We start from the raw sequence: 24,604 nt of genomic DNA on the forward strand, positions 1-24,604 counted from the left end.
GTAAAACGAATCTCATTTCTCAAGTAATGAACTTTGAAAATGAACTTCCTAAAGATCACACAGCAGAAAAAGCCCAAGGTTTGATTATTTTACAACCCTGTTGAATGGATACATGTAGATGGAGGCGAAAGGTTGGGTGTGTGAGTGTCACTGCAGGCCCCCAGCTGGGTAATACTTAGCACTGACTCCATGATTGCAGAAGGCTGATTAATTGTTTATTATATCATCTATACTATGTTATACTACAGTTATTAGGAAACTCAGTAACTCTCACAGCCAGTCTGATCCAGCTTTGACCTAATTGCTCAATCCATCCCAACACCATCCAGTGTCCAATTAAGAAATCACCCTTTGGTACACAAATCTCCATGGCACATTCCACATGTGCACAACAGCGGGTGCAGCAAGTGGAGATAAGAATTGTTTCTCATCCTTTCCTCTGATCTTCTCCCAGCCTTCCCCAGAAAAATGCCTGGGAAAGTTGTGCCTGCTCTCTGTGACAGAGCTGCTGCCACATGTGAGGAGAAATAACGGAGTACAGCACAGATGTACAGTACAGTACATCCCAAATATTCGCTGTTTTGCTGTTGCCTCTCATATCTTGTTTGATATTTGGCACAGCGACTTCTCCCCTACAGCCACAACCCTGCCTGTATTTGTCACCTCACCTGCAGATGTTGGGATGAAGACAGCAGCCTTACATTTCTCCCAGGCAGGATTTTTTTGTTCCCTCAGGCTGGGTGTGTGTCTCTATCAGAGAGTGGAGCAGCGGATGTGTCACTGGGGCTATTGTTGGGATGAAATACCGTGGTCTGCCCTGAGCCCTTCCCCAACAGGAGCCTATTGCTGAGCTAACAGAGCTCCTGTGGCATCACAGGGACAGGCACAACACAGCCCTGACGTGTGTCCAGAGAAATCCAATATTACACAATTTATATCTGCAAAATTCATCTTGTATTCTTCCCCCTCAGATGCCTTCCCATATCTCAGGCCCGTGGAATCGATGGAACGAGGGGCAGTTTGTTGTAGCGCCCTGTAGGATGATATTAAATTCCTGCTTTATTGCTAATATCAGCAACTTTTTTAGACTGAGGCAAGAAAAAAGATAGAAAGGAAGAAAGGAGGAGTATGGGAGAGAGACAGAAGCTACAAGATGTGTTGCTTATTTTGCTGAAGTTTGAACTAGAGAAAAAAGGCAAAGCACAGTTCCACAGAGCTTGAGAACAGATGATGTCCCCATTCTTTAGCTCTGTAGCAGCCCTGTAACAACCACAACTAGACTTTTACTGGAAATAAATTAATTTTTTTTGCCAGGGCAGTCTGCTGTGTGGCTCTTGAAAGCTCTTTGAGCAGGAACCAAGTGATGTCTGGCTCCTGCTTTGCCACTCTCACCCTGTCCCACCTCTGGAGTCACCTCTGGAGTCTGCTGGCTGTCCCCTCGTTGTTGCAGGACAAGGTTCCAGCACCCTGCTGTTGTCACCACAACAAGTGGGCCCAGAAGTGCCTGAGCTGTGCACAGATGCTGTTCCCAGGATCCATGGATATTCTCTGAAGCCCTTCCAGCCGTGGTTCCCACGGGGCTCTGGTGAGAGAAGGGCACGTGGCCCCAGGCTCCACGTCTGGATGGTCTCACTGCAGATCAGGGAGATTCCTGATGGGGGAAGGATGCTCTGGCAGCTTGGACAGGACACAAAACCCCTTTTAACCCAGCCTCAGTCCTGCTAAAGAGCTGGACCAGTGCCAGCGAGACTTGGTCCCCAAGCACTTGAGGATTTTCCATGTTTCCTCTGCCCAGGGCTTGACAGAATTTCCCTGTTTGAAACCTTTGTGAAGGGGAAGGATGCCAGGTGTTCCAGAAGCAAAACCTGATCAAAAGCTACAATTGCTCAGCAGCTCTGCCTGGTCCCAGGACCAGCCAGCACCACCAATACCCACCCAGTCTATTTTGAATTTTAATGTTACGATGTAGGGTTGAGTTGGCAATTAACACTTGGAATTAATTTATCCCTGGTGCAAGCAGGAACGTGTCCTTACTCACAGAGTTTCTCCCATTTACATCCATGATGAATCTGGCCCAGCAAACAAGCTCTTCTGGGCTCTCTGTGATCTCACCCATTTGCAGCACAGAGATGTTTATTATGCCACAGGTATCCAATTTGCTTCCACGTCTCTTGCATGACAATCAGAGTAATTTTGTGTGGAAGGCTTCCTCAGAGAGGGCATCAAGGTGTGGGCTGGATGACATGGACACAAACTTCACTGGATATAGAATTAATATTAAGCATGATGATAAAACCCAGGGGTTTTTTAATTCCTCTTGGAGCCCTAAGAAATATTTTTTTCCTCCGGGTTAGAACCACAATTATATTTCATTCCCATTGCTTACCCTAAAAAATGGATTTCCTTTCCCTTCTCAGTTGGTGATTTGTTTTGCATTAATGCCTTTCATAACTCATACGTTTTGCCATTAAAAATTAATGCTTGGTGCTGACATAAACAAATGAAATTTGTATTATTAATGTTTTACATAGGTAAGACTCTGTAATAACAGATTCATCATAACAGACTGTTTTAATTAAAAGACTTGCTCATTCCCTAAACTGATTTCAGACATAATTTTGGGCATTGGGAAGAAAGTCTGGTACAACTGCCTGGAGAAGAGTGATCAATAAGACCTTACAAGCCATTTTTAAATTTTTACCTGAGTTCAGACAAGGGCTCTGCTGTCTGGGGTGTATTCTGTGAGAATAGCAAGTGGGAAAGGCACCAGGGATGGCTTTTTGGTGCAGCCTCTCTCCACCATTGTGGTTCCTACCCAAGGTCCAGCACAGGGTTTTGCATGGAGGTGAATAAAGCACCCAAGTGGTGGCACCACACTGAGGATTTGCCTCCTGGCTGGGATCCTCTCTGTTTTTCTGCAGCACCATGTGGCTCTCAGGGTGAATTCCCCATGGAGAGCAGCAGGAGGATGCCCAGGCTGGCCTTTGGTGTATGGGTCTGGCTTTGGAAAGATGAGGGTGAGCTGGTTACTACTGCACCTAAGTGTGGAACAAAGCTTCTGCTGCCATCCACAGCCCAGCTAAAGCCACACTCTCCACTGCTTCACTACAAAACTGGACATTAGGAAAGAGAAGGAGAAGCAACAAGCTCAGGAATAACCTGAGCTCAGTTTAGTTTCCTCTATCAGAGCAGTGCATACATCAAGCTCATGTTAATTATAATGCCAAACAAACTTTTTCTTGAAAATTTATCATTAAAAATTTGCTTCTGGTTCTGAGGGTCATAGTGTTGACTGTCCAAAAGAAGAAATCTGCTTGGCTGTGAGGCTGCAGGTGATGTCCCCATAGTAGGGGTCTGTGATGTATTCCCAGGCAAATGAAGCTGGGGTTGAGAATAACTCCCAGCAAACTCCATTACAAAGCAGTGCTAATTGTGCCACAAGACAGGGCTACAGTCTTACAAAACTCAGGAAGGGGAATTCAAACACGTTAAAGCCTGGAGATGGACGGGAGGGGAAGGGGATGAAAACAGGAGCACACTTCCTCACAGACCTGGAGCAGTGGCACAAAGCCTGCTAATGACAGGAACAGGGTGATGGGAAAACATCAAGGGGGGGAATTTCTAAAGCCCAATGCACTTGCCTCTTCCCCTGTTGAAATCAATGGAAATGTTCAGTTCAGTTTTTCTGTACCAGTGAGTTCAAGGGGAGCTGAATTAAGGCAGGGCGCTTTTAAGTCACCCACCCCCCCCATAACTGTAAAGAACAATTGGAAAAGTGAAGAGCTAAGAATTGAAACCATTGTAAAAGAGCTGGCCTTAGAAAATGGTTCTGAGAAGCCAGGAGTGCTGAAAAGAGAAAGATGATAAGGAACTATCTGTATTGGACATCAGGAGCTTATAAAAGGCAGCGGGATGTAAAATGGCATCACTCTGGAAAGGACACAAAAGCAATGAGGGGAAGAGCAGGCTGTATGAGAGGCTCATTAATGGGCAAGATGACTTGGGCTGCTTGCTTAAATCTCCCCTTTCCACCCCTTCAGCTCCCACTGTGACCAGTGCAGCCCCACACACCCCAGAGGAGATGGAGCCAGGCAAAAAAATCACATTGCAGAATGGAAAAGGAGGTTTGTGTGTGTGTGATGTGGGACAGGAATACTGATGTTTACAAAGTAGGTGTGCATTTATCCCTGGGACTCTCTTATGGTGGCATCAAGACATTTGTGCTGCCCTCTGAGAGATGTGCACTGCAGAGATTTTTTACATTGCAAGGGGCAACTTCCACTCAAAGGAGGTTAAATGTACTTTTTGCACCTTTTACAAGCACGTTGCAGCTCAGCATCTGCGTGTCCAGCATGAGATTGCAGCCATTTCTGCAGCCTTTGTGCTGCTGAACCTGTTTAATTAGAGGGAATGGGATTGAGGCTGCTAAGCTGATGTTGTGGAGGCTGCTGCCCATTGCTCAGGAGCCCCCAGGAGTGCTGCAGAGGACATGGGAGCACTGTGTCTTCAGCTGAGCCCCAGCCAGCTCCACAGAGCAATGGCAAAGCAAGCTGAGATTTCAGGCGCCGATCTGGAGTGAAAAGTTAAGAAATAATAATAATAATAATAATAATAATAATAATAATTTTATAAATAGTCATATTTACCCAGCTGAGTGCAAAAGGAATTATGGAGCACTTCTAGCTAAGGAGGATAAGGAACACTGATTTCAGAGAAATCCTAGATTTCAGGAGAAACCTGAAAAGAAGCTCTCCAAAGAGCATTGCTACTGCCCACGAGGAGCCCAGGCTGCCCCTGCTATGGAAGAGCTCCTGTCAGGAATGGGGGTGGAAAAAAGAGCAGCTTTGTTGGACAAGGCTGTGCCAAGGCAGAATGAAAGTTCATGTCCCTAGCTTGGCATCAGTGGTTCATCAGACATTGGTTTTACATAAGCCTGAACATAAATTTTTTAGCTCCTGGGGGTTCTTCCAGCAGTTACAGCAAGGCCTCTGTCAGCAGCTGGAAAAGGAGAGGAACATTGATAAATACTCATTTGTTACCCCTGCTGTTGCTCACTCAATCAGCTCTCACCTTTCATTCTCTTCTCCTCTTGTGTTTGGAGAAGAAAAAAAGGAAGAAACCGGAGTTTTGCTTAGAAAGTAGAGATGAAGAGGAACTTTCTCTCCTGATGATCACGAGAAAACTGGTTTGTGGAATAATCCAATCAACTGAGCCCTTCCTCAAATCTGGGTGTGTTCCTGGAATTTCAATTAAATTGCAGGATCTCTAGGGCACCGTCGAGCCTTTCTACTCACTTTCCTTTAAGTTCTTTAATGTGACAGAATGTTGATCCTCAGTTATTTCTCTGAGGTGCTCTTGTGGTAAAAATAAAACAATAAAGAGCCTTACAGCTGGCCTGGGCTGCGCTGAGGGCTGCTGCAGCCTGGGCTGGGCTGGGCAGCTCAGGCAGTGGAAGAACAAATCTCTGCTCACCAGGAAAAGCACCCACTGCTGGGGCTGGAAAACTCCTCTGTTTTTCATGGAGTTTTTTCGGGGAGCATCCCTGAGGTCTGTGCCTCTGCTCTGGATCTGCAGTGGGCAGTTCAGAGCAGGAGATCAGCCCTGTGTGCCATCAATTACTGCCAGGAGATTCCCTTCCCTCTCATGCCACCCTTCCTAGATCACATCCAGCCTTGTGAATCCCTCTGACACTCCCCTTCTCTCCCTGCTTGTGGCTGGCAACATCCCACCCTTGTCAGGCATCTTATTCTCTAACCATCTTCACTCTCCAGAAGAAAGTCTGGGGGTTTTTAAGAGCTTTCCTTAAAGTTGTGATGATTCCAGGACAGATTCCTAAGAGAGGAAATTCAGCATGGTTTCTTTAACTTCAGGGAAGGGGTAGCAGCTTGCAGCATCCATCTCAGAGTCCCTACAATATTTTTATTTTTAATTCTTGCGGCCACACCCCAGGGTGCAGAGACCTTGGATCAGATCAGTCAGTTGGATTTGCAAGTCACTTCTGAACACATGGCAGTTAATCATCTCCCTAAAAAAAGTCTCCTCTTTCAGTATTTCTGAAGCCAGCACTGCATGGATGCAGGGTGCAAAGTGCACCTGGAGAGTTTAGAGGTCAGACTTCCATTGAAGTGAAGCAAATTAAGGCAACCAAGTCCTTCAAAAGATTTCTTCCTACTGGTTTATCCTTCAGGATTCACTCCACAGGATGACTTTGGACTGTTGGAAAACTCTCTCTTCACTGCTCTACTGTGCAGTCAGTCAGCTAAAGCACTTCCTAATTCTTCTTGCTCAGAGTTAAACAACGGAAGAGGTGAATAATAAATAAAACCATAAATTTTCAGAATTTTGGAAGCCAAAGAAAAGAAACTACAGTTTTTCAGGATCTACCTCAAACAGCTGAGGCTTGAATAGGGACCTGAAGTAAAGATGAAAGCCAACCTTGCAAAACAGCAAACAAAACCAGGTTCCCTTAAATGGGAAAATATGCCTGGGAAAAGAAGCAGTGCTGCTGAGATATGCATCCCATTTCTCCTCAATTGCTGGTCTGTTCCTTCAGGCTTCCCGACAGAACTGCATGCTATTTTTCCTTTTAATTTCCTGAATGTAGTTATTAACTGGAGTAAAAATAAATAAATAATCATGATGACAACATGTAATTTCTTGCAATGAAAACTTATGGTACTAGTTATTTCCCAAGATTAATCTCAATGTTTGCAAGTCTCTTTATTCAGCTAGATGGGGAACAGGACCTATCACCAGGGTTCCTTTCATTTTCCTGTTTTTTTTTTTTTTCTCTTAACAACCACATTCCTATTTTTTCCCTTGCCTGTAATACAAAACTTTCTTTCCCATAAATCTCTTTTGTTCCTCCTGAGACTCTCCGGCAGCCTGTCAGGAGCCTTGCAAGGAACAGCTCATTTCTGTCAAGAGCTCCATATTAAGTATTAAATGTCATCTAAAAAGCTGTCCTGATGACAGCCAAGCACAGGGTCACGCTCATTTAAACTACAATCTACTCCTTTTCATGGCGGAGTGAGAAGAACTGCTCGGAGCTGGGAGCTCAGAGTGGGAAGAAGAGTGGTGACCCACTGGTGACCCACTGCCAGGAGCTGCTGGTGTGATGTGACAGGACTGTGGCCACTGACCGAGCCGTGGGGTGGCTGAAGGGGGTCCTGCACCCCTGGGACACAACTTGTCACCCGCTGGCACGGATGGCACAGCAGGGGGACGGTGACATGAGCTGGCACCAGCCTTCGTTCATCCCTCCCTAGCTTCTCCACCCTCCAGCTGGTGTGTAACATGGAGTCCAAGCTGTCTGCTGAGGCACCTTTAGCACCCCTAAAGATGCCACGGCTAAGGCAGGCTGAGCGAGAGCTCTCCCTTCAGAGGGGTCACTGAGCCAGCAGCAGATGGAGCCCTGGAGGTGTTGGGCTGCTTCCCTCCAGCCCTCCATCTTCTGTTCCAATAGCTTTACTGAGCTGGATTCCTTAGGATTTTAGATTTTATATTCATTCATGTATTTGTAACCCTGCAGTTCTTTGGTGTACAACTCTAAATTCTGCACACAGTGTGAGCTGCTGCCTTCCCAGTTTGGGCAGACACAGCAGTTCCTCTCCAGGCCTGGCAATCAAGGACCCCTCACTGCCTCAGGCCAGAGAGATGGAAACAAAAGTGAGAGGGGGGAGCAAACTTGGGGTCAATGACTTCATTACCTGAAGCTGTAATTGGCAGATGAACCCCAATCTTAAAACTCACGTGAAAACCCGTGACCCATTGTCCATTTTTGGGTGTAGCCCCTGGGGGGCTTTCTGTGCCTGAAATGTACCTGAAGGGGCCTTCAATAAACATAACTGCTTTTTGTTCCTTTTAATTTTGTCTGGATTCTGTTTTTGGGTACCCAAAAAGGCATCAAGCTGACACCAGAGATGCTGAAGATAAGAGACAGACATGGTCACACGGTGTAATTTTCCTCTCTTCACTCTCACGCTGTGTTTTTGTCACTGTTACTAAACACCAGCCTGGTTTAGGCTGCATTTAGCATCTTAACTAACAGAGCATCCATCTTTGCTGTGTTGCTGGTGGCTGGCACCTGTGTATGCCTCTAATAAACAAAAGACTGAAGAGCTGCCAAGTCTTGCAAAGTTCCTGGTGATGATTTGGAGAATGTGAGTAACTCCTGGAGGTCTTTCTATCCCCCTGATTTTTGCTGAGGTGGTCATATCACCCCAAAGGTGCAGGGGACAGCAGCATTCCTTTCTCTCAGTGCTTCATGAAGAGGAAGAGTGATTCCACTGAAAGGACACGTGGGCTGTGCTCCCACTCCTCTCTGCAGAGGTCTGGCAGAGAGCAGCTCCCTCCCCAGCTGCAGCAGAAGCACTGGGGTGTGTTGCTGAGTATTGCACAAGGAGCTGAGGTCCCACACAAATCCTGATTTCACAAGCCACCTTGTCCCAGCCCCACCCATGAGATTTGCCCATCTGCATTTACCAGGGGGGTTTCTGCACTGCCAGGAAGGCAGGACTTCACTTCCACCTGAGCGTGGCCATCACGACCACTCAAGATCCTGGGAGCTACCTCAGTCCTGCTACCAGCAGTGATAATACAAATGAAACAATAAAAAGTTCCACAGTGCCAAATCACCCAAGAGAGGGGAGTGTTGTGAAGCAGTGCATGCCCTGTCTGCTCTGAGTGATGGATAACACCAGCCCACCACAGAGATCATCCCTGCTGCCCTTCCCGTGTCCTCTAGCATGGCAGCAGAGAGTAACAGGGTGTTTGCTGCTGGAAGCATCTGCAGGCTCCAAAGCCTAGGAGCATTTCCAGGAGCAGGAGGCAGAGGATGGATCTCCCTCTCTCAGCTCCCCCCTCTATCTATGCTTCCCGCCATCGGTATCTCACATTCTGCAAATGCATCAGAAAAGAAAAATCAATGTAAACTAAACAAGAGCCTTTCCAGGCTGTAAAGCAGAGATGGCATTAGGTGTCCATTAATCCCATGGCTGCAGCAAGTCCCTGAAGCGATGGAAATGGGAGGAGGGAAAAGGGAGGAGAGAGAATGCCAGGGGACAGAGAACCAGCAAATCCTCTCTTATGACTGTAGTTGTTTTCCTTTCCCTTTATTTATTTCTGTTTTTTTCTTTTCTTCCCAATTTAAATAGAACTCATAAAATTCTGCTTTCTCTCCCTCCATGTTAGATGCAGAATGCCTGCAATGCTTTCTAATGTCAGCAGATCCAAATAAGGTCATTTGCATTAAAAGAAAGCCAAGCTTGCAGCTATCTACTTAAAAAAAATTTAAGGCGAAACAATTCATGTTTTTAAATTAATCAATGACCCCTCAGGTTTATGCCTATGTAGAAATACTAAACTGAAAAGTTATGCATCTAATCATAAAAACTCTGAATTAACTCTGGGTTGGCCACATCAGGGTTTAATGCAATTCTTTCTCTGACCCATGAGGTTTACTGCTTGGCTCCTTGGTTCAGATTTGCAGGATCCCTCTCTGATCCTTCCCTGGGCTTGTGAACACACAGGGAACATCACAGGTCTTCCTCTGGGAGCTGAGCCCCAGATCCAGGAGCTCTCACAGAGAGGGGAGAAGAAGAAGATCCTGGTCTGTCTCAGGGTACCAAGGTCCTTTAGAAGACCTCTCTGGAAAATGCTGATGAAAATCTCTGTTCTAAACTTCATTACTCTTTACAGATCAACTTCACAACTGCTGCTGATGCAGCCCTACACCTTTGCACTCCAGCACGCTCTTTTTCCCCCCCACAAAAAAACATTATCCTCATGCTTAATGTTTTGAAATTCTGCAAAAACCTGGACACATCTCCCCCTTCCCTCCATGTGAAAGCTTATCAAGCCTGTGGTTTTCGGTGCTTGTCCATTTTTATATGCTCCAGCCACATCTCAGTTTATAATTTCTAATAATTTCCAGTGTTAGTGAGGCTGAAAGAGCCATTGAGTGTTTTCAGGACTGAAATTGAGCCATCAATTATGAAAATGTTTCTTCTGCTCAGTTTCCCACTGAGCCATTATGTAATAAAAACCCCCAGGAAAACAACTCCCTCACCAGAAGAGGAAACAGTTAACAAGGCAGAGATGCTGCTGAAGTGCCCTGAGAACAGAAACGCTGGGCTGGATAGAGACACCCACAAATCCAGAGCCATCACTGGCCCCAACAGCATGCAAGGAAAATTGCAGACTCAAACAGTCTCAGCTGGCGTAATTTTCCCTGTGAACTTGTCCCCTTCCCTTGAAATACAAGAATTACTTTACAATACAAAAGCTCTTTGCAATAAATGCCTTTTTTTGCCCCCCATGAATCTCCCTTATCATTCTCTGTCTGCCCAGCACACATGGGAGGGAAAAGCTTATTTGCATGTAAGGCTTGGGCATTAGGTTCCTCTTATTACAGGCTGAGAAAAAAGTAACTATTGAGCAAAAGAAGAACAGGAGGAAGTGGGGGGGGGCAAAAAAAGTGCAGACACAGTAAATTACTGTGTGAATTAAATCTCCAGCTGACTGGAAATGGGTCTGTTTGAAAACTCCCTTTGATTTTTGCAGTGTAAGGTGGGGAGGTTGCCATTCTTCTATTTTATGTTTGCTGATCCTTTGTTGTTCCTTTATGATCTTTTTCACCCCACGATGTGTGATTTAGTGTCATTTCAGGAACACAGAGCACTGCAAAGTGGGCATGCTTGGCCAAGGTTCAAGGTTGGAACCAAAGTACTGAAGAGCCTTAGAGGGAGTGTGAAGACTGGCCCCCAGTTTGGGTGGACATTTTGGTCCTGTTTATTGAATTTTTTCCTCTTACAGTGGTTTGGAGGCAGTGGTTGTTCAGAATCACAAATTCACTGGAGATGGATATGGAGCTCTGGCCAGGTAACGCAGCCTGCCAGTCACAGGAAAGAGAAATAAATCTACTCATCCCATTTCCCAGCTTTTGGGTTTAATTTTAAAATGAAGCAATAAAATTGGGTTGAAAAAGGTCAGGTTTCATATGGTCAGCTTGTCTCTACCTCACTGGGATATTACTTAAGAAAGTCAGGGGGAAGAAGGGGAAAAAATGATTAGGGAAATAAACAGGGCCAGAATAAATATGAGATGTGGAGACTGATGATACCAGTGGGGAAAAACCTGCTTTAAAATGAAAATACTGGAAATAACAGCTGATGAAAATGAGCAAAATGAGAATTCTAAAATTGGAATTCTACCTTGGAGATGCGGTACCCTAGGGACCTACCATTTTACTGATTTACTGCTCCCAGTGTCTTTCCCCTAGAGCTGTGCCCAGAGAGCTGAGCTCACTGTGGGGCTGGAGGGGTTATGGTCAGATTTGGGGAATCTTTTGATGTCCCTGCTCCTCTCCCCTTCCCATGTTGGGGAAGATGAAGCAGGAAAGCCTTATAAATATGATTGCCTGGCGAAAGATTTTGAGAATATGGAAACTCTAAGTGATACTGAAATGAAAGCAAGCTTTGAGATAACAAGCCTTAGTTACTGAACAACTGGAAAATGATGGTATGGCCAGCTGAAGGTAATCCCCTTTTGATAAAACAACACCCTCTGCTTGCAGACAGCTCCAAGGCCAGACCAGACCCTACTAGCTTGGCAGAAGGAGTCCAAAGAGTCGTTTTGAGGGTTTAAAATGTAACACAGTAGGGTAATGTCATGATTCTTATAGGCTGTACATAAATGCTATGGGATTTGATCTTGTACTAGATTGGTTAGTAAAAATTAGAATATTCAGCACAGAAGATTTATTGTATTGCAATGGAAACTTCCTCGCTCTTGCTCTTTCCACTCCCCCTTTGCTCCTCTTTTGCCCTCTGGCTCTTTGGAGTCTCTCTTTCAGGCCTGCTCCAAGCTGTGGTTGGCAGCTCCAAACAAATCCCTTGCACCCAACACCCTTTGCAATAAACCCTGGGTTCTAAGCCCTGGCTGCAAAAATCTCTTATCTCCATCCGTCCCCATCCACCCTCGCTCCTACAGTCCCCCCAAGAAGCTGTGTGTGTATTGTAAATGAAAAATGGTGGGAAGAAATGCTGATGTCTGACTCCAGTTCAGAAGACTGAATGATTTCTTTATTATAACTATACTATAATACATTAATAGATTATTTAAAGGAGATATCAAACTATAAACCTACTTTTTCTAACTACCATATTTAACTAATTCCCAACTCGTGACCCTCTCATGACAGTCCAGCCCCAGGTGGGTTGGATTGGCCATCAGGCTCAAACAATCCTCACCAGAATCCAATCAAGCAATCACCCCAGGTAAACAATTCTCCAAACACATTCCACATGGGAAAAACAAGGAACAGAAATAGAAATTGTTTTCTCTTTCTTCTCTCTGTGCTGCTCTATAAAAATCCTGAAAGAGAGAAGAATGTGCCTGGCACAGTGTGTCTGCTGCCTAAAGAAAACTGGGAGTTCTCAGACTGATGGTGGGAGAAGAGCTGCTTCCCATTGTCTCCTCAGACACCTGGAATGCTCTGGGATAGATGAAATGGAGTTTGTGGGCGCGTGTCAGTAAGGCTTTATTAAACCTGACTCTGGTGACACTGGAGCTCCCCTAGCACAACATTTCCCCTTTCACCATGTGAAGGGCAGCTGAATCCAGAGCTGGTGTTAAACACAACTGATGGTCGTGGCACCATGGGCACTTACCCACAGCTCTGGATCAAATCCAGTCTGCAGAGCTGCCCCTCAGTAATGGCTCTTTAGCCACCAAAAAATTCCTGCCGGAGCTCATCTCACACTCCCTGGGCAAGGTCTCCACTCCTTGAGTGGCCATTTCTGCTCTCCTGTGTCCCTGTGCCCCCAGCCCAGGTCACTGCTGCCCCCAATGCACTGCTCGACACTCACCAAATCTTTGAATCTCTTATTTTGCAGGGAAAAAATGCCAATTACCAGAAGCTCCCACCTGAGTTCTGCTGATGACAGGAATCACTTACTGTTTGTCACTCTTTTGCCTGTATCTGATGGTTTATTGGGAAAGGGCTCAGTTTATGCACACACCAAGATACAGCTTCATTGGTATTCCTTGGCTGGATGCTCTTCTCCTCCCATCTTAATAATCATCTCTTCTTCTTATCTAACAGGGCTTTCTATGGAAGAATGGGGGCCAGCGAGGGGTGAGGGACAGCAGTACAGGAAACACAAGGTTATCAGAGCTCCTGCTCTGCAGAGGTGTGCATGGGGGTAGTGGGATAATGCTCATGCACATCACTTATGAATGGCATACTGTGATATTTCAGCCCTTATTTGTACGAGGTGAATAACTTGCAAAACACCTCGTGTGACTAGCCACTCATGCTTTGTGAAGTTTCCCAATATAATATTTATGGGAAAAGGACATAATTTTAGGCATTAATAATATTTTATGTAAAAATTCTCAAACCTCAAAATGCACTTGTGCTATATTTCTGCTTTATTTTTTTTTTTAAAGTTCTTTTGCTTTTAAAATTTTTATTAGTGTTATCCAAACCCTCCAACCTCTGATACCAGGGTCTGGTGATGCCCTGGTGCTCTCCAAACATATAGTGAGGAATTTCTTTTCCTGCTTCGAAGACCTTGAAGTTTTAGACCTAAAATTTCAAAGGACCAGGCATCCCACAGAGTGCAGTTCTCAATCCCCTTACCACACCTTGAAAACCTTGAGCACAGAAGACACAACATGTCAGGCTAAAGAAAAATATTGAGAAGGGAAAGGACTTGTTTTGGATCAGGATAAAGCCTCTGTGTGCCACAGGCACAGGGTGGGAGGGTATTCATTGTTCTGTTTTGGGTGGGAGTCTCCTTTGTTCCCAAACTGAGTCTGTGACAGCACCTTTCTCCCCTCACATCCCCCAGACTGCTGCCTGGTGCTGTCCCCCTCCCTTGGCTGTCCTCATCTCACCCAGCTTCCTCTGATCACATGGGCTCATCCTAAATTATTTAAATTTACAGCTACTTGGTGTAATCCTGCATTTATGTCCCCTTTGAATCCATTTCAACAACTAATGCCAGAGAGCGCCGTGGTACCTTTCACACAATCCCATTCTAATGAACAGAATTTAAATAGAGGAAGATTGAATTAGAAGTCAAAATAATTACTTTTCTGGGCACTTCTGCTGCACAGAGAAGAAGAAATCAGTAACCAGAGCCTGGGTACACTGGGATATCCTGCAACCCCACCTCCACCCCTGTGCACATCACAGTCTGGTTTGTGCTGCTTCTGCTCCCGCTCATTAATGGTTCATTAAACCCAGTCAAAACTCCTAGAAAGGTTTGTGCTAATTCACCCTTCAGTAAGGGGAAAAAACAAACAAAAAAAAACACATTAAGGGGAGCATCCAAGCTGCACAGGAGAAGGCAGCAGACAAATGTGTCTCTCCTGTGAGAGCCAGGGAAGCGAGAGGCCAGATCCAGGCTGTGCCGCTCCAGCGGGGATTTGTGGAGCCCGGCTGCTGTCCTCCAGCTGCAGAACTGTTGTCATGGAAGAGAGACCTGAAATATTACCAGTTCAGAGGGAAACACACGCAGAGGATGTGGTGTAAATGCAGCCAAGGCTCTCTGTTCAACCCCGTGAGTCTGCCAAGCCCGTGCAGTCTGCGCTTCTCACCCACCTTGTGGCACCACCAGCTGCTCCAGATATTAAAGACAGCTGAGCTTTGCTGTCTGGAGCTCACAGGTTAACCAGACAAGAATAAAGGTAACCTTAAGGACAGGTAGTAAGACATATTCCCTACCAATCTCCCAGACCTGCAGAATACACTGGGAGAATTTGCACCCTTTTTATTCCTAATGGCTCTGACCCACGGTTTTTACCTTTATTTCTAGGTATCCTGCTTCCTGATGACTCCTCTCAATGAGGAATATTTGTCTTTCTTTCTATATTCAAACACAAATAAAGTGTAATTGTTGCACTTCAGATGATCTGAGAAATCCTGGTTCACTGTTCCTTCCCAATTTCAGACACGTAGGAGATGAATTCCTGCCAGGCACTTTGCTTGGCTGGCTTCAAAGTTATGGCAGCAAGTTGTGCACTGCACCCCTCCTCACATATGACATTTTAATCTGAATCCTGTCCAGATAACAAAAGTTGGATCCTGAAATATTAATGACAAACAACTGCAGGACTCTGGGTGATTTGCATTGCATCTTTTTTTCAGGAAGGAAGTGGGATCACCTTTCTTGGGACCTGAGCCTGTGCAGATTGCCTCTGCAAGTGATGGAGAAGCGTGCTCTGGCATGCTGTCAATCTCATAAACAAAGGTGTTGTCAGGGAGCCTTATTTAGAAGTATTTCAAATTAACCTTGACAGAAGAATTAATAAATAATAAGGGCTGAATGATATATAAATAAATCAATTACACTATAAATTTTAAAACAGCATGGTCTCAACTATTGCAGGGTGAGCAATACAGAGAAAGTTCATGTAAGCTTAAACTTCTCTGGAGGGTTTCTGATGTCCCCTCAGGTGCCCCATGGCTTCTAAGGGAGAGATGAAAGGAGTCACAGACTGAGAGGGGTGTTAGGAAAACACACTCTGTGTGCAACAAGAGACTGTGCAATGCTCTCCTGGATTCTTGGAATATCGCACCTCCAGATGGGACCCCAACAGCTCAGTCATAAGTAAATTTATTTCAAAGTGGCAAGAATCTAAGATAACAGCCAATATTGGAATTTCTAGGGCTTGGCTCCAGAATTCACATAAAACTGGGGGAGAGGTGAAGAAGAACAAATGAGAAATCAAAGTGAGATTTATCCTTTCTGACCCTGGCTGCCTGCTCTAAGTTAGTCTTTTGTCTTCTTCTGCCTGCTGGAGAGAGAGAGGAAGGTCCAGGAGCCTACAAATCAAATTCCCTATTTCAGGATGAAGTGTCCTGGATGAAGTGACCTGTGGCTAACCTAGGAAAGCTTCTATGAAATGTCTTATCAGTGCCTGTTTCCAGGTTTTGGCTGTCCAACTTCTGAGCTGCTGGATCCATTTAACCACAGAAAAACTGGGCTAAGCTACTCTGGGTGACTGTCTGACAGGTGTGAGCATTGCTGCGCCTTAGCTCATTATTTTAATTCCTGAAGAACACAAAGCCCCCCAAAAAAGGCAGGGAAAAAGGCATTCAGGCACCGGGGTGGTGGATGACCTTATCAGAATTCCATAGTTAGGTGGAAATTGGTTTAAAAATTCAAATGACTGTTCACATAAAACCGCTTGCAGGATTCACCCAACTGTAATAGCAACTCTCTGCAAATGATTATGCAATTACCTCCAGGAGGTCAAAAAGTAATTACCACATAACCTGCTCTCTTCTGCTGGTTGCCTCTAATAAATAATAGATGCAAGCTCTACTTGGCTTCAGAAGAGAATTTGCCATTTCTTTACCCTGTAATTACATTAGATTATTTACCCAGCATGGTCAGCTGTGACCATGTAGGTCAGCTAACATGATATAGGAAGAATGGATGAGAATGATTTATGATCTGAATTTCCTCCAGCACCTGGGATCAAAGGGAGCTTTGGTTTCTCGTGCACTCAGGACAAACCTTTCCCTCTGGCCACATCAGCTCCCCTGGGTGCTGAGCATCCTCCTGGATCTGCTCAGCCCAGTTAAACATTAAATGGCCAAAGCTCCAAACTGCTCTGTAGGGCTTCTTGAGGCTCACTGCAGCACACTCTGCTCCACACCCTGAAGTGCTGTCAGGACTTCAACAAGGAAATAACATGTTCTTCAGCCTCAGGCTTAGAAGCCTGGAAGACCCAAGTTTTGTGTGTTTTCCCATGGGCAAGTAAGCAGGCTATCATCATTTTCAGCTTTGTCACAGAGAGGTTTTTGTTTTTTGGCCGAATGTCATGCTGAGGCAATTTCTTCCTGAGGATCTGGAATGATGGCATTTGCTTTGTTTCCCTGACTATCACCTTGGAAGATGCAAACCTTTGGAATATGCTGCCTTTTCCTGTCAGTCTTTGAAGCTGGCTTCTCTGCCCTTGCTGGAAAGGAAGACATTTCTCACTGGGGAGCAGAGAGACGTGGGGGCACAGTGTGCTCAGAGCCTGGCAGAAGCAGAACGAGATGCACAGCTTCTTCATGGAGAAGTTGACAAGAAAAGTTGAACAAGCCAAGTCACACGTGGGAGAAAAGCCAGATTATTGTTTTCATCTCACACATGGAGCGAGGGGCAGCAAGACAGAGAAACTTGAACAAAGCCATGCAGCAAACCTGTGCCAGGGCAGCAAAGAAGACTCCAAATCTCCTGGGGGCTGGTCCAAAGCCTGCACCAAGAAAACATTTTCCTCTCAAGGGCTCTGCCTGTTAGGAAGCAGCTCAGCCTGAGTCAGAAAAGTACAGGCTCGCCCATAACATATTTCCCCTGTCAGAGATAAGTGTATCTCCCACTTGCTGCTTACTACAGTCGCTGTTTAATAAATTAAGGCTCTAATTACATGGTATGGAAGTGATGTTGTTACACAGATGCAGTCACTGGAAACAAGACCAAGCAATAATGTTCCAACAAAACCCAGAGGCCTCTGCTCCTGATTTCTATTTTATGCTTTGTAGTCCCTATGTTAGAGAGTGTGCCACAAGCTGGGATCAAATCAGGTTTTAATGCACCCTGTGATTGATGGACACGGTTCCAGCAAGGGCTGGAGTCTCAGCAGTTTCTCCCCTGGCTTTTCCCACTGATCTTCCACATACACAAAACCTGGCCAAGGCTAAATGTGAAAAATACACCTAGAGCTGCTCCTCCTCATCATCATCTAAAGGTAATGGCAAGTATTTATGGACAGAACACTTCAATGGTATTTTTTTAAGGATGCTAGCCTGCTATGGCCACAGAACTTTGAATTTCAGCCTGTGCAAATCTGCCCAGTGTCACTGTTGATTCTCCCACTTTAATGTTTGGAATCAATGTTCTTAGAGGTCTTTTCTGACCTCAATGACTCCATGACTCACAGAAGGTCACCTCCCTGAGACCACAGCCCCTTTCACACTGGCATTTTACGGAAGAGTTGCAGTGTTTTGATTCATGGCCTTGGGTTCTACAGCCACTCCCTGATGGCTCAGAGGTGCCCAAGGAGTTAAATGGAGCTGGTGGGGTCACTTGAGGCAGATGTGAGTGATTTTTCCCTTGTGGGTACGTAGCCTTCAGTGTGTGTCACACCTTAACACCCAGCTGGGAGAGGAAGGATGGCAGCTTCATTTCCTTCAGCCTGGACAAGCACAGCCAGCCACGGCTGGGGATTGCTGAGCTCTGTGTTATCAATAAAGGGCAATCACACTGCTGGGACTGAATGACAGTTTTGCACACAATAAAAACCTTCGAGAGTAATTACAAAGAGTGCTTTGACACCTCTGGGGCCCGATCTGTGCACATCTGTGTCCTGGGCAAGCTGAGTGTGCTGCTCAGGGGTCCTGCTGGGTGGCACAGAGGCAGCCCCACACCTGGATTGCTCCAAAGCCTTGTCCAGCACCTCAGGGGTTACCTGTGAGCCACAGCTCAGGATGTGGTGCCAGGGCAGCTGACAGGAATGAAGATCAGTTCTGGGCTGGCAGATTTGCTCAGTTCTGTGCTTCTCTGGGAGGCTCTTGCAGGGCCAGTCCACAGCACTGGCCTTTTGTAGGAAGCAAACTTGTGTTTTGCTGAGTGCTAGAGACCGAGGGATGAGAGGAGAGAAGTGTGGGCATGGATCTCAAAGGGCAGTGCAAGGTACTGAGCAGGAAAAGGGAAGAGACAGAGGGTGGGAAATCCCTCAATAATAAACTCTGCAGGCTCTGAAGCCTGGAATTAGTTTTAAAAAGGCTGGAGCTGGGCCATTCCCCGTCATTTCCTTTTCTTTGAACCCCACAGCTCTGTGTAACCTCCTTCAGCACGTCTGCTATTAGCAACAGTTCCCTCCTCCCTTCCCAAGCAGAGAGACGCACTGAACTAATTAACGTGCAGGGTTTGTGCAATCCCATTTTGGTGGCTTAGCCCTGGATGTCCCTCAGCAGCGACGTGGCTGGAATGAGAAAAAGGCCCCAGAGGCAGAAAACGATGACACCAATACCCCAGGAGCCAAAGGGCCAGGAGCCAAGGGGCTGTGAGGGTGAGGAGTCCCTGGGGGCATCGTCCTCCCAGGGAGCAGAATCTGATGGCTGCAGGGAGGGGGATTCTCTTATCCACAAGAAAGAGGGGAAAAGGGAAAAAATGAGAGAGAAAGTGGGTACAGCATCCCTTCTGTAGAGAACTGCAGTGGTGCTGCCCAAAGTGTTTGTTCTTGCAGTTCTTTAACTGAGGAGGCACCAGTTCTTCAGTATTTATATTTCCCTGGGGCAGCACCAACTGTATTTCAATATAAATGTAATGCACTTAATTGAAATCAGGAAGTTCAGCAGTCATTAATAACAGATCTCTGGGAAGGAATATCCCTGCTGCAGTTAATGATCAGCATAAAAAAGACCCTCTTTCAAAGTGTAATGGTGAGCTTGGTGTTAATTTCATCGTTGATTAGAGTGAGTTAAACTTTGCCCCTGTCCATAAGTTGTATATTTAAATATGAGGAGTTCGCAATATTTAAAGATACCAAAATACCACAGGTGCTTTGGAGCAAATCCAGCCCTCACGGCTGATCCCCAAAAGAGTGATGTGACTCTGAAGAACAGAAAAAGTGGAATTAGCCCACAGATGTTAGAAGGAACCAGGTTCTGCTATAAACCTCAGTGTAGAGCAGATTTGAGACTCAATAAAATCACCAGGATTCCTCCAGATCTGTGGGAAACCTGTCAGAATCTGACCCAGCCTGGAGCTGGTCATTGCAGCCCCAAGATGGTATTGCAGGTAACAGCCCAGAATTCAGTTTAAAACTGTCTTTAAGATTGATTTAGCACTGGGAATTCCTTTGGAAAGCTGACTGTAAACAGACAGCTCCTCCCCCATGGGTACAGCACACTCAGGGTTTGTGTAGTAATATAAAACCAGATAATCTGTAATGTGCAAATGGAAGTCCAGATATAGGTCCTGAATTAAATTCTTTCTTTTAGAGTAAAATGTCTGAGAGTGGCTTTTTCCTAGAGGGCAAAGGGGTGACATTGTTTTAAAAGGCTTGGCAGAAACCTCTGCTGTAAATACACGAAGTAGAAGTGTTGGACTGTGGGTTTATAAATTTCTTCTGCTGGAAGAGGTGAAGGCTTTGATATCATTTGGGGTTGTCAGAGTTTGTGTTTGTTTGCACCAGGTCTGGGTTCAGATGTTGCAGGCACAGCTCCAGCTCTCCCCAGTGGAGCTGCAGGTCTGTGAGGGCTGGGTGAATCTCAGGGTCTGGGTGGTTCCTCACCTGAATGCTCGTCCTTCTCAGGAGCCCTGTTGGCAAGGACAGCTCTCATCCTGTGGCAAACCACAGGGAGAAGATCTGCATGTACAAGGCCACCACTAACAGCAAACCCTGCTCCTTTAATTGGAACGAGAAATGCAATTGGACAAGGAAAACAACAGAAAGCACAAGTGTGGCAATTACCTATGGAATAGGGAAGAGGGGAGCCCTGGGATGATGAATGGGTGAGACATGCACCCTAAAGTGGCTCATCTGCTGGGGGAAGTGTACTGCACACCTGCAAGTGGCACAGACGTAAAACAAGACTCACAAATCCATCCTTGATCATCTCAGGTGGTGCTTGGGCAGCCAGGCTTCTGCTTGGAAAAACTGCATTTCCTTTCTCACTGTATTCTGACATCCAGGCTTTTGTTTTCCAGCACAGCCCGCAGCTGTAAGTGGAACTCGGCGGTGAAATAAACTCCAGTACAGGAACAGAGGTTTTGCTGCTTCCAATTAGAGGAACTACCCTGTAAGTCCTGCAGTGGGGATCACTGTGGCACTGCTGAACGCTCTGGATCCAGCAGATCTGGGTGACAGCTCTATAGAGGCACTGTGGAAATGGAAACAAAAATGCTGTGTATATAATGCAGTGATGGATTGCTTCCTAAATTTCACAGGATGCTTTGGTAGGAAACCTCACTAAAGGCTTGTGATGGTGCTGCCTAGGATTTCTTTGGTCTCTGGAGTGCTTATATGTAGTGCCAGCATAGCCTTGGTGTCTAGAAAAGGAAAAAATGAAAATATTTAACAAAATTTAAACTCCTCGTGCCCAGGAAAGTAGTCTACAGCTTCAGGATCGCACCTACTTGTAAAAGAGGCAGTGAAAGCAGTTTTCACAGTGGTGTGTTTGCAGCCCAAACAACCAAAAAGCAGATCCCAGTCGGTCACAGAACCTTTTCACACCCTTCTGCCTCACAGTAACCACTCAGGTGGCAGAACAGGAATGTCCTCACTCTCCTGCCCTCCCAGGCTCACCAGGTCACCACAACAGCACCTGAAACCCTCACCAAGGACAGAAGGAGCAACTTGCAGCTCCTCCTTGGAAGAGGTTTCTGACTGGAAAACGCCATGGAAGGAAATACTGTGTCTTGCAGAAGTGTGTAAAAGCAGCTCGTTTCTCTCCATAAAGATCTCAGTATCCTGCTGGGCCCAGCCCGTGCATCGCTCATTACAGTGAGGCAGAAACCTTTGGAAGATGCTGCCGGGTTATATGGGAAGTTGTACTGGCTGCTGATGGCTGGATCTCAATACTTATGACCAGAATATATGGCACTATCAGAGCAGATCTGCTAGGAAGCCAGCTGGAGAATGAGGGCTATCTTGGGAGCTCTCCATCACCAGATAATAGCTTGAGCTTCATAAAATCTCTTTTTAGCATGAAGTCCCATTTCTGGAGCACAGCAAATCCATGGACAATTGCTTGTTCCATCATGGAAGTCAAAACATTTTATCCTTTCCAAATCAAATTTTATTTCCTTCAAGTCCCTGTACAGCATCCTGAGCCCAGGTCATTTGTTTCCTTCACCGCCACTCTCCCAGTAGGACAAAGTAGAAAGAGAGATTTGGTATAATTTAAACTGAAAAGTTTAGTTACTTTTCCTAATGATGAAGAAAAAGCTGCTGTTAGAGAGGCTCATCAGCAGGTTAACAATCCAACAGCTTGTTCCCCAAACACCACAGCTGGAAAACTCTGGCTGATCCAGCAATATCAGAAGTGCAGAGCTCAGCACTGGTTTCTGTCAGGAGAGAAGAGATCTCTCTCCCTTCCACCTCTCCATCACCACACCACGACAATCAGCACTGTGTAAAATGATCAGCACACACAGCAGGGGCAAACTGTGCTGGTGTCATCTACAGGGGGTTTGTCAGGTTATTGGGGGTCTCTGTGTCCTTGGAGAGCAGATCTTGATGCAGGAGGGGCAGGGATGAGAGCTGGGCTCAGCTCTCCAGGACTTTCCCCATGTGGGAGTGGGAAGAGCAAGAAGAAGGAGGAGATGCAGCTCATGGCAAAGGGAAAAAAAGAACTAATAAGCTGCAGGAATGGGCACAGAGCCAGACCCCCCAAATCATTAAACATGGTCAGGTTCAAGAGAGCTCTAGTAAAGTGTCTATCAAAACTCTTGCCCTCAGATGGATTTATTGGATGAGAAGGAGGAGCTGGGGTGCAGAGCAAACACGACAGCAATGGGCCCAGCCTCTCCATGCCAGCAATGCCTGGGTACTGGAAAGGCTCTGTGAGATGGAACAATCTGCTGCAAAACTGGAGAAATGGAATGTAAAAGCAGGCCTGGGGAAATGCTGAGATTGAGATCTTCCAAACCAGTGCAGCAGCTGTGGAGGCGAGTGAGGGGTCCTGTGCTGGGGCTGCAGGGCTGCTCCATCTGCATCGTGTTCTGCTCATGGGTTACTTCTTTAGAGTGACACTGAGCTGGGTTAGATTGGATATTAGGAGGAAATTCTTCCCTGTGAGGGTGTGAGGCCCTGGCACAGGTGCCCAGAGCAGCTGTGGCTGCCCCTGGATCCCTGGCAGTGCCCAAGGCCAGGCTGGGCAGGGCTGGGAGCAGCCTGGGACAGGGGGAGGTGTCCCTGCCCATGAAACAGGGTGGAATGAGATGAGTTTTAAGGTCCCTTCCAGCCAAAACCACTCAGTGGTTTTATACTAGAGCCAAGTTGACACCTGGCAAATCTCCTCTGAGTTTCAGTGTCAATTTTAGTGCCTGATGTACCAGATTACATGGTGGTAAACCATGAGACAGTTTGAAAATTGAGAAATATTTCAGTGTCTCAAACTTTAAGTACATGAACAAGTCCCAGGACACCTCAAGTTAATTCTACACGAGTGTCTTCTGCAGGAAGGATGGATTTAAGCATGTGGTTAAATGTTTTCCTGAATCAGAGCCCTCAATTGTGAAGAATGAAGAGACATTAGTGGAGATGCAATTTATACCTAACACTTGGCACATTAGGCAGCACCCGTGTGGTTAAAACACACTTTTTCATTAAAAATTATAATTGGGGAAAAACAAATTAGAGCCAAAATGAAATGGGCTTTTTATTTTTCCACTTTTACCAAGAGATTATGTATTTCCCAAACACAATTTCTCTAATCCATATCTAATGCATTAGAGGCATTCTGCTATTTTCCTCTAGACAAACAAATTTCCCACCCAGTGTGGGATCACAGCCCTGTTCCAGAGAGAAAAACAAGTCATAATAATGCTGAGGCTACTAAAGGAAAATGTTAAAATAATTAAAATATGAAAGAAGCTGCTGTCTTCCTGGGATTTCAATTTCAGAGGTGCCTGAGGGGAGGGGGTTGGATATCTCACACTGATACACTGTTTGATAAAGTGTGATAAAGACTTAGAAAAATTGGCAGATTAAACTGAAATAAAAGCTGAGGATGTTTGCATTCAAAAAGCTATTAAAAGCAGTGTGATTGAGCAGCAAGAAGCTTCTCTTTTATGCAAGAATGCACCGGAGTGGGATGTTTGCTGCATCGATGTCAAGGAGATCAAAGAGTTGTTTTTGTTAGTGGCACAAACTGTTCTTTTTGGATGTGCAGTTGGAAGTCTCTGGGATCCCTCTGCGCTGTGATGCCACCATAGGATGGGACAGAAGATCCAGGAGAGCTGTGTGAGCATGTCCTGAAGTGATGCTGCCATTCAGAAGACCCTCAAAACCCTTCTGTGGCAGGGTAGCCAAAGACTTGTCCATCTTGCACAGCACAGAGATGGCTCACCCAGTGTTTGCCTTCTTAAAGAACTCCTTCCCTCAAACCTTCTCAGGGGTTTTGCCTCCATTCAATAGCCTCCAAAACAATAACCCTTTTTCAACATGGTTCAAACTCAGGCTGTCAGTGTGCTGTACTGTAAATGCAGGTGAACCTGGTGGGAAGAAATTATGATGTCTGACTCCAGAAGGCTGAATGATACCTTTATTATAACTATACTATAATAAATTAATATACTATTTAAAGGAGATACTAAAACCACCTAATACCTATTTTTTTCTAACTACAATATCTAACTCACAATTTGTGACTCTCTCTCGCTCTAGTCCAGCCACAGGTGGGTTGGATTGGCCATCAGGCTCAAACAATCCTCACCAGAACTCAACCAAGCACTCACCCCAGGTAAACAATTCTCCAAACACATTCCACATGGGAAAAACAAAGAGCAGAAATAGAAATGGTTTTCTCTTTCTTCTCTCTGTGCTCCTCTATGAAAAATCCTAAGAGAGAGGAGAATATACCTACCACAGT

Source organism: Lonchura striata, chromosome 22, assembly GCF_046129695.1.
Source record: "Lonchura striata isolate bLonStr1 chromosome 22, bLonStr1.mat, whole genome shotgun sequence".
In the NCBI taxonomy this organism is placed as follows: Eukaryota; Metazoa; Chordata; class Aves; order Passeriformes; family Estrildidae; genus Lonchura; species Lonchura striata.